This window comes from Phocoena sinus, chromosome X, assembly GCF_008692025.1.
Source record: "Phocoena sinus isolate mPhoSin1 chromosome X, mPhoSin1.pri, whole genome shotgun sequence".
Classification (NCBI taxonomy): domain Eukaryota; kingdom Metazoa; phylum Chordata; class Mammalia; order Artiodactyla; family Phocoenidae; genus Phocoena; species Phocoena sinus.
This window is the reverse complement of record NC_045784.1, coordinates 88,834,824-88,844,638: the sequence shown is the minus strand read 5'-3', so window position 1 is coordinate 88,844,638 and position 9,815 is coordinate 88,834,824.

Sequence of the window (9,815 nt, the reverse complement as noted above, 5' to 3'; positions counted from 1 at the left end):
TTCAAAAGTCTCAACTCATATACTACCTCAATTCAGGCACAGGCCCAAAGAGTTATTCAGAAGGCCTGGGAAGGTTCCACTGCCGAAAGGTCTTGCCCTGACCCAAGATGACAAAGATCATTTTCTCCCTGGATACGACCTGTCACTTTCCAATGAAGTAGATGCCTTAGGACGCATATACCCCTGGGAGGGATAACACACTTACTTTTACATATGTTCTTTTAATGACTGAGACTAGAACCTATTCTGGGAGCAATATTTTCTTCTTTCCAAAATGGAAATACCTTTATTGTTATTGTGATTATAGAAGTAATACATGTTATTTGTAAACATTCAAACAATACAAATGTATAGAAAGTAAATTGTAAAAGTCCTTCATGATGCCACTTTTCCATAAAGAAAAAGTTGTGTTTATCCTTCCAGATTTTATTAAGCTATAGAATCATTTCATTTATGCTATTTTGTACCTTAATTTTTTTTCACTCTGCAATATGTCATGAACAATATAGAGAAGTAAGCTCCTAATAAACCTATCCTCCTGCAGATAATAATGATAAACTCTGAAACAAAACATAAACAAACAACTACCTGAGGGATCTGGACAGTAAACAAAAGCAGCCAGAAAAAAAAAAGCACTCCCCTGGGAGTTTGTAACCACAAGCTGGCCACCATTTGAGTTTCTGATTGAGATTTGTGCTATTTATCTAAAAACCCTCAAGCAAAAAAATTCAACTTCAAGTGGCCCAAGGTTGGTAGTGTCCTCCAGGCTACTGACAGAAGAAAATGCAAAGCATTACTGGAAGAATTCTAACTGAATTCAGGTTAATTATATACATATCATGTAGTCAATCCAGAAATTCCTTTTCTAGCTATATACCAAGAGAAACTCTTACACGTGTGCAATGGTAAACATGCCTAAGAATGTCTATAACACCAATACTTTTAATATCAAAAAACCTGGCAATGACCCACACATCCGCATACAGTATAGATAAATCCTAATATAATCATATAATTGAATATCATGCAGTAGTTAAATGAACTATAGCCACTCACATCAACATGAATGAATCTCAAAGATACTGAGCAAAACAACAAGATGCAGTATGATTTAACTTATATGAATTTCAAAAACATATAATGAAACAATATTTAGGAATGCACACACATGTGATAAAAATAATGAAAAACAAGGGAATAATTTATCCAAATTTCAGGCTAGCAGTTGTCTCTGGGTGGGAGGAAGGGTGATGCACTCAGAGGTAGACAGGTAACTTCAGAATTACTAGCAACTTTTATTTTCATAAGCTGGGTGGTGATGACTTGAGTGCTCTTTTTATTTTGCTCTGTTTTTGCTCTTTAAAATGCACATACAGAAATTGAGGAAGACACAAATAAATGAAAAACTATCCCATGTTCGTTAAAATATTAGTTCAGAAGAATTAATATTGTCAAAATGTCCAAAATACCCAAAAGGGTCTACAGATTCAATGCAATCCCTATCAACAATCCAATTCAATTCACAGAAGTAGAAAAAAACAAAAGAAAAAACAATCCTAAATTTATATGGAACTACAAAAGATCCCAAATAGCCAAAGCTATCCTAAGAAAGAATGAAGCTGGAGGCATCACACTTCCTGATTTCAAACTACATTACAAAACTATAGTAAACAAAACAGTATGGTACAGGCATAAAAACAGACACATAGACCAATGGAACAAAACAGAGAGCCCAGAAGTAAAGCCACACACGTATAGTCAACTAATCTTTGGCAAGGGTGCCAAGAACACACAACATGGAAAGGATAGTCTTTTCAACAAATGGTGTTAAGAAAACTGGATAGCCACATGCAAAAAAAAAAAAAAAAAAAAAGGAAACTGGGCAGCTATCTTAAACCACTCCCCTAAACTAACTTGAAATGTGATTAAATTAAATTTAATACCTGAAAATATAAAACTCCTAGAAGAAAACATAATGGAAAAACTTCTTGACAATGGTGTTGGCAATGATATTTTGGATATGACACCAAAAGCACAAGAAACAAAAGCAAAAATAAACAAATGGAACTATGTCAAACTAAAAAGCGTCCACACAGCAAAGGAAACAATCAACAAAATGAAAAGGCAACCTATGGAATGGAACGAAATACATGCAAACTAGTTATCTGATATGGGGTTAATATCCAATATATACAAAGAACTTACAAAACTTAAGAGCAAAGAAAACCAAATATTCCAGTTAAAAAAATTATATGTGAAATCTAAAAAAGTTGAACTCATAGAAGCAAAATATGGAATGGTGGTTGCCAGGAGCTGGAGGAGTGGGGGAAATGGGGAGATAGTGGTCAAAGGGCACAAGCCTTCAGTTATAAGATGAAAAAGTTCTGGAGATATAATGTATGGTATGGTGACTATAGCTAATGATACTGTATAGCATACTTGAAATTTGCTAAGAAAATAGATCTTAAGCCTTCTTTTTTTTTTGATCTTAAGCATTCTTTCCACACACATGAAAAAAACATTATGTGAAATGATGGATGTATTAATTAACCTGATTGTTTTAATCATTTCACAAAGTATATGTATATCAAATCATCAGGTTGTATATCTTAATATATACTGTTTTGTCAAATAAAAATAAATAAGTAGGGGAATCCCCTGGCAGTCCAGTGGTTAGGCCTCCATGCTTCCACTGCAGGGGGCACAGGTTCAATCCCTGGTTGGGGAACTAAGATCCCACATGCCAAGTGGCCAAAAATAAAGGAAGGAAGGAAGGAAGGGAGGGAGGAAGGGGGGAGGGAGGGAGGACATAATAAGCACATAGATGTTATATATGTTCTTGAAAGTATTTGACTATTAAAAAAATGTTTTTAATCCAATCAAAAAACAAGAAGGCAATTGGCTACTTAAATGAGTTCTGAAATAAATTTTTAAAAGTGGCCTTTACACAATGTTATATGTCAAATACATTTGATAAAATAACTAAAAAGAAAAAATGCCCTAAACGTTATATCTGTAAGAATTCAGATTTTCTTACCTTAAGTTTGAATACAGATACCTGTGCCTGGAGTACCATGGAAATAGCAATGCCAGAGTAGACATTCAAAGGTCATCTAGTCCAGCCCCCAGTCTTTTTGACAGACCTGAAAATGCCATCAGAGAATAGAATATCTGACTGTACATTACAAATTATCTCAAGAGATGAATCCACAGTTTCCTTTGGTAGGTTGCTTTCGATGTGCCTTTGCTCCCAGTGGATCTTTATCATGCCTTCTTTATAAACATGCATTATGAACATTTTCAAACGTACAAAAATGTAGAGAATAATATAGTGAATCACATATAAAGCTATCACCCAAAGCAACAAGTAAAAAAAAAAGGGATATTTAGCTATCCTTTTTTTCCTCTGCTTATAGAGTAATTTAAAACAAATCTCAAACATATCCTTTAGCCCCTACATACTTCAGTATGCATCTCTAAATAGTATAGACATTTTTATTACACATGACCAATGATATTATCACACCAAACACCAAAAATTAATAGGTCCTTGGTATCATCTAAATCCTAGCACATATTCATATTTCCAAGATTGCCTCAAAATTTAATTTTATATTTTAATTGAACTGCATTTATTTTTAATCTACTGCTGAGTGTTCACTGTTTTGAGCCAGCCTCTATATTCCGAGATGGCTTAACATCCGCTGACATCAAAGCTTGGCTTTCAATTTTTTTCCCAAATGCAGAGAAATGTGCCCCTAAACCTTCTAAACTACTCATTCACTTACTGCCTATTGAGGCTAACGACAATCTGTTTGCCAGGTGGCTTTCTGGAGCACAGAGTAGAGCAATCAGAGCCCCATAGTAGTAAAGCCCATAACAAGAATTTTCACTGGGTAGCAGCCTTACCTTGCCTGCTACTGGTCTAGCTGCTGTGTTGCCCTGCAACCCCAAAACCACTCTGAATTCCACCTAGGGTTGTACAATGGCAGTAAAATACACTGTTTAGGAGTCTCCAGGAAATGACTTGTATAAATGTTTTACTGTCTCCTCATTGACAAGATTTAAAAAAAAATAATCTCACTGATGCTGTAAGCAGTGCATCTTAGGGAAAAACACTCTTCCAGCTCCTTCCACATGGGGCAGAAAGGCCTACATGATCCACACTGGAAGACTTTATTTTAAAAAATTTCTTTTTAAACAAATACCCTATGACCCAGCAATTCCACTTTTTGATATTTTCTCTAGAAAAACACTCACGTGTGTGCTCAGGGAGCTGTGTATAAGGATTATTTCATTATACTGTTGTTTGTAGTGATTAAATCCAAATTGGGAAAACACTAAATGTGTGTTAATAGAGGAGCAATACATCCATCCTATAAAATACGATGCAGCAGTTTAAAAGAATGCAGTAAATCTGTCATTACCTGGTAAGATCCCCAAAACATGGCATTAAATTTAAAAAGCAAGCTGCAGGGCTTCCCTGGTGGTGCAGTGGTTAGGAACCCGCCTGCTAATGCAGGGGACACTGGTTCAACCCCTGGTCCAGAAAGATCCCACATGCCGCAGAGCAACTAAGCCCGTGCGCCACAACTACTGAGCCTGCACTCTAGAGCCCGCGAGCCACAACTACTGAAGCCCGCGCACCTAGATCCCGTGCTCCGCAACAGGAGAAGCCACCTCAATGAGAATTCTGCGCACCACAGTGAAGAGTAGCCTCTGCTCACAGCAACTAGAGAAGGCCCTCACGCAGCAGTGAAGACCCAACACAGCCAAAAATAAACAAACAAATAAATAAAAATTTAAAAAAATAAAAAGCAAGCTGCAGAATAATACAATATGACAGCCATTTATGGGAAAACATAAATCTATATACAGTAGCTCTGCCTTATCCGCAGGGGATATGTTCCAAGTCTGTCAGTTGATGTCTGAAGCCACGGATAGTACCAAACCCTGCATATACTATGTTTTCCCCTTATATATACATACCTATGATAAAGTTTAATTTATGAATTAGGCACAGTGAGAGGTTAACAACAGTAACTAATAATAAAGTAGAACAATTATCAAAATATACTTAATAAAAGTCATGTGAATGCAGTCTCATCTTCCCTCTCTCAAAATATTTATTGTACTATACTCACCCTCCCTTTTCTGATGTGAGATGATAAAATGCCTACGTGATGAGATAAAGTGAGGTGAATGACACAAGTGTTGTTATGTAGCATGAGGCTACCATTGACCTTCTGACAATACATCAGGAGGATTATCTGCTTTGGGTGATCCTAGATCATTGAGCCAGGACGGTGTTGATGGTGGGATGTCAGGAGCAGATGATGTCGATGGTTGGGCATCAGGAAGGGAGCAAGCAGGACTGCATGAGATTTCATCCTGCTACTCAGAAGAGTGTGCAGTTTAAAACTTATGAATTGTTTATTTCTGGAATTTTCTATTTAATATTTTTGCACTGCAGTTGACTATGGGTAACTGAAACTGCAAGAAAGCAAAACCATGGATTGGGGTACGGGGGCTACTATATCTCTATGTATGCATACATGTATGTGAATGCAGAGAAAAATGTTTGGAAGAATACCTACCAAACTGTAAATCGTGATTGTCTCCTGAAAGAGGACTGGGATGAGGAGGGTGGTAAAGCCAAAGAGAATTTAACACCATCTGCATCATTTGAAATTTTACAATGACAATGTAGTCAGATGTTATACGTGTAAATTATAATGAATAAAAATATTAAAAGAAAGAACAGCCCTGCATTCAGCTTCAGGGGCAAAGGTAAAATACAGGTTTTCCTAGACAAGGTTTCAAATATTTACTGAGAGCAGACTCTGTGGCAGATGATGTGGGAAACATGAATGAGCCACGGGCCCCATTCTCCAAGGGCTTCTCTTCCAGGCGGAAAGATAAGAGCTGAATACATGAAAAGATTCTCTAAAATCAAATACCCATCTACACCCAGTATGGAGTTCACAGGGGGAAAGAGCACAGTAGACTGGGGTGGACAGGGAAAGCCTCAAGGAAGAGGTGGTTGCTGAGCTGGACATGAAGATAAGGTAAGATGTGAATATGACAGGGAGCCAGTTCTGTTCTGTTTGGAGTTCCATTGAGGAGCAGACAGAGGCAGGGAATCCCAAGTACTTCTTTATTGTCTTTATTGGCTCCCTGGGCAGCTTTTCCCACTGATAGACTCCACTCTCTGGGCTCATGACCAAAGAAAGCACAGCCAATGTACAGCTCATCTCCAACTGTGAATAGTCCAAGAATTATTTCAATTTGTCTTTGGAAGGTATCATGTATATTTTTTTTCTTTTTTTTACCAGCAGATTTAACTTCCCTAATTATGTTCTGCTCATCTGATGTTAAAATGAGTTTCTATTTTCTAAGCCCACATTGTCAAAACTGTCCCTGCCTGATTCTCCCTACCACCCTCTCCCCACTTTGTACCACTACTTGCATCAAACTTTACCTATCTCAGGTCCAACCTAAGTACAAGTCTCACAGGTCCCCATTCTCTGCTGGTGAGTCAGTGGGTGCTAATGAATTAGTCATTAAGTAATTCCTATTAATGTGTTATCTTACCCACATAATATACTGGCTTAATCAGGCTAATATGAATGCCTCCAAACCCCCCTAAGAAATAATTGATGGTGGGAATTTTAGACAATACCTTCAAGACTAAAGCAGAAGCTATCTGAAGAACTGGACTCATCCTAAAAGTGCGGGCTTCTGTGCTGTGCAGGGAAGACTTCTAGGCACCAGATGAGAAAAGACTCTCAGTGGTCTGGGCCTCTGGCATATCACTTTACCTGGAGCCCTGGAGCACTCCAGAATCCACAATGCTGGACTCTTAGCAGGTTTCTAGGCCAGCTGGTGCCATGGCAAGATCCTTCTCTGAATGAATCCTGGGCCTAGCCTGTGAGCAAGTTCTTTTTCATAGGCTTTTCCTGTACTTTAACACTAAACCAGGTACTTTTTTCATCCCTTCTACTCTGGTACCCAGAATAGTCTCTATCCAGCACCCAGCAGAGAAATTATGGGTTCCTCACCTTGGGCTTATTACTGAGATTTGAAAGATTTCCAGTGGAAAAGAATTGATATATTCCTTTCCTGTCCCTTCTAGAGAAGTCATTCTAATTTCCAGAAGTAGGCTTTCTTCTCCCCAAATTGAGGAGAAAAGTCACTTGGTACAGAATCACAGCTTTGCCAGGTGCCCACAACCAAGCAGAGGTTGGGTTAAACCTTTATCCTTTCACTTATCGCCCAGCTCCTTAAGCAAAAAAGAAGAGTGGCTTTTCCATTAACTGTGACAGAATTAGGTATGTTAGGTGAGAGAGTTGGGAAGAGGAGATGAGACAAACCGACCTGGGCATAACAGATGACCCAGGAAGTTCCCAGTGTAACTGCCAATGTTTATTGAGTTACTCAGTAAGCATATGTCAGATATTCCAATAGGCACCTTTCACAACAGCCCCATAAGGTAAGCACCATTATTATCATTTAAAGAAGAGAGAAAAATGAAGTTCAGAAATGTTCAGTAACTTGCCAAGGGTCACATAACAATTTAGTGGCAGATTCAAACCTAGAGAGTCTGACACTAGCACCAGTACCCTTAACTGCTATAGCATGCTGCTGTAGGTGCCATGAAAATTTCTAGGCCTGGAGGGGAAGAATCAAGCAGGAAATTGGCAGAAGAACAGCTGGGCAATAGGTAATTGACATCAAGGAAGTCCAGTAGAAGCTGGGGAATGGGAGGGTGTCAGGCAGGGCAGTGTGTAGAAGTAAAACAGAACCTAGCAAGGATCTTATCACCAGGCCTGGAATCAAGAAGAAAACTCCAGTGCCCAGGAGGTCAGGCAAGCGCAAGGAAAGGGCACAGCTGCATCAAAATTAGCACTTAGGCATGGAAGGAATCCATCAGGAAGCAAACGCCAAGGCTGTCTCAATGCTGAGCTGTGTACTATGTGTCAAGGACTCCATAGATCTACCCTGACTAGAGAGAGTATATGAAATAAGGTTGTGCTTTCATATACAGTTGACCCTTGAACATGGGTTTGTTGTTCACTTATACTCACTTATACTTATACTTCACTTATACTCAGATTTTTTTCAATAGTAAATACTACAGTACTACATGATCTGCAATTGGTTGAATACGGCATGATCTGCAATTGGTTGAATCCACGGATGTGGAACTGTGGATACAGAGCAACCACAGATACAAAGGGCCGACTGTAAGTTATACGAAGGTTTTCAACTGCAAGCTGGTAAGGGTGTCCTCTCAAAATGTTCTCTGTCACTTTCAAATTTAGCACTATGATATGTAATCCATTTTTTCCCTGTTTCTCTTTGGACCATAAGATGGAAATGAAAGTCACTACCCTCTACTCAAGTAGTGGAGAAAAGAGTCCATGGACTAAATACTACATCTAAGAGCTCACAGCAGGGCAGGGCCCAGAAAATGGTACAGAGGCAGTTCTGTCTATCTCCAGTGACTTCTATTTCCCTCCTTTTGACTCATCTCTCCACCCAGACCTAAACCCTGTGGTAACACCAGGACCTTGGTTCCAATTCCATGAAAATGGACCTGCACTATGTCCCATCACCTCAACACCCTGATGATAAATTAAGTCCTGTTAATGTTTCGATCACAGTAAGTATAATTGCAGGAGGGAAGATTGTTGTACCACAGCTTTGACTACTCTGGGGACCAGAATCTTGACTGAAATTGACAGTTGGGTTCACTCTGAAATCACTCTTGCAAACTACATGCCAAGGTTCTTTTATAAATATAAGAAATTAAGAATGTCCATATCAATGCTATGAAATGGATTAGAGTGTATTAAACAGCATAGTGGATGCTATGATGTGCCTCCAGATCCACCATTCAGGACTAACACACTCATATCCAACCTGCTGAAAGCACTGATGGCCTGACAGCTCTGAGCTGAGCCATCTCTAGAACTTGCATGACCCTGAGAGTAAATGCCCCCTCACCTCACTCTAGTCCTGGTCCTGATATGAACACTCCTTTATCTATTAAGAAAGTTGAATTTGTCATCGAAAACCTTCCCGTAAAGAATACTCCATTCCCAGATGGCTTCACTGGTGTGAATTCGATCAAATGTTTAAGGAAGAAATAATGTCAATTCTACCCAAACTCTTGCAGAAAATGGAAGAGAGAGGAATACTTCCCATCTCATTCTGAGAGGCTAATATTATTCTAATACCAAAACTGAACAAAGTTGTTATAAGAAGCAAACCAAACACCAACATCCCTCATGAACATAGATGCAAAATTCTAAACAAAATTTTAGCAAATAGAATTCAACAATATAAAACAAGTTTGATACATCGTGACCAAATGGAATGCAAGATTGATGTAATATTTCAAAATCAATCAATGTAATTCACCATATTAACAAAATTTTCTTTTAAAAAAACATGATAAGAGGTACAAACTACTATGTATAAAATAAATAAGCAACAATGATACATAGTACAGCATAGGAAATATAGCCATTATTTTCTAATATCTTTTTTTTAATTTATTTATTTTTGGCTGTGTTGGGTCTTCATTGCTGCGCACGGGCTTTCTCTAGTTGCAGCGAGTGGGGGCTACTCTTTGTTGCGGTGCACAGGCTTCTCATTTGCGGTGGCTCCTCTTGTTGTGTGAAGCACGGGCTTAGGTGTGCAAGCTTCAGTAGTTGTGGCACGTGGGCTCAGTAGTTGTGGCTCACGGGCTTAGTTGCTCCATAGTATGTGGGATCTTCCTGGACCAGGGCAAGAACCTGTGTCCCCTG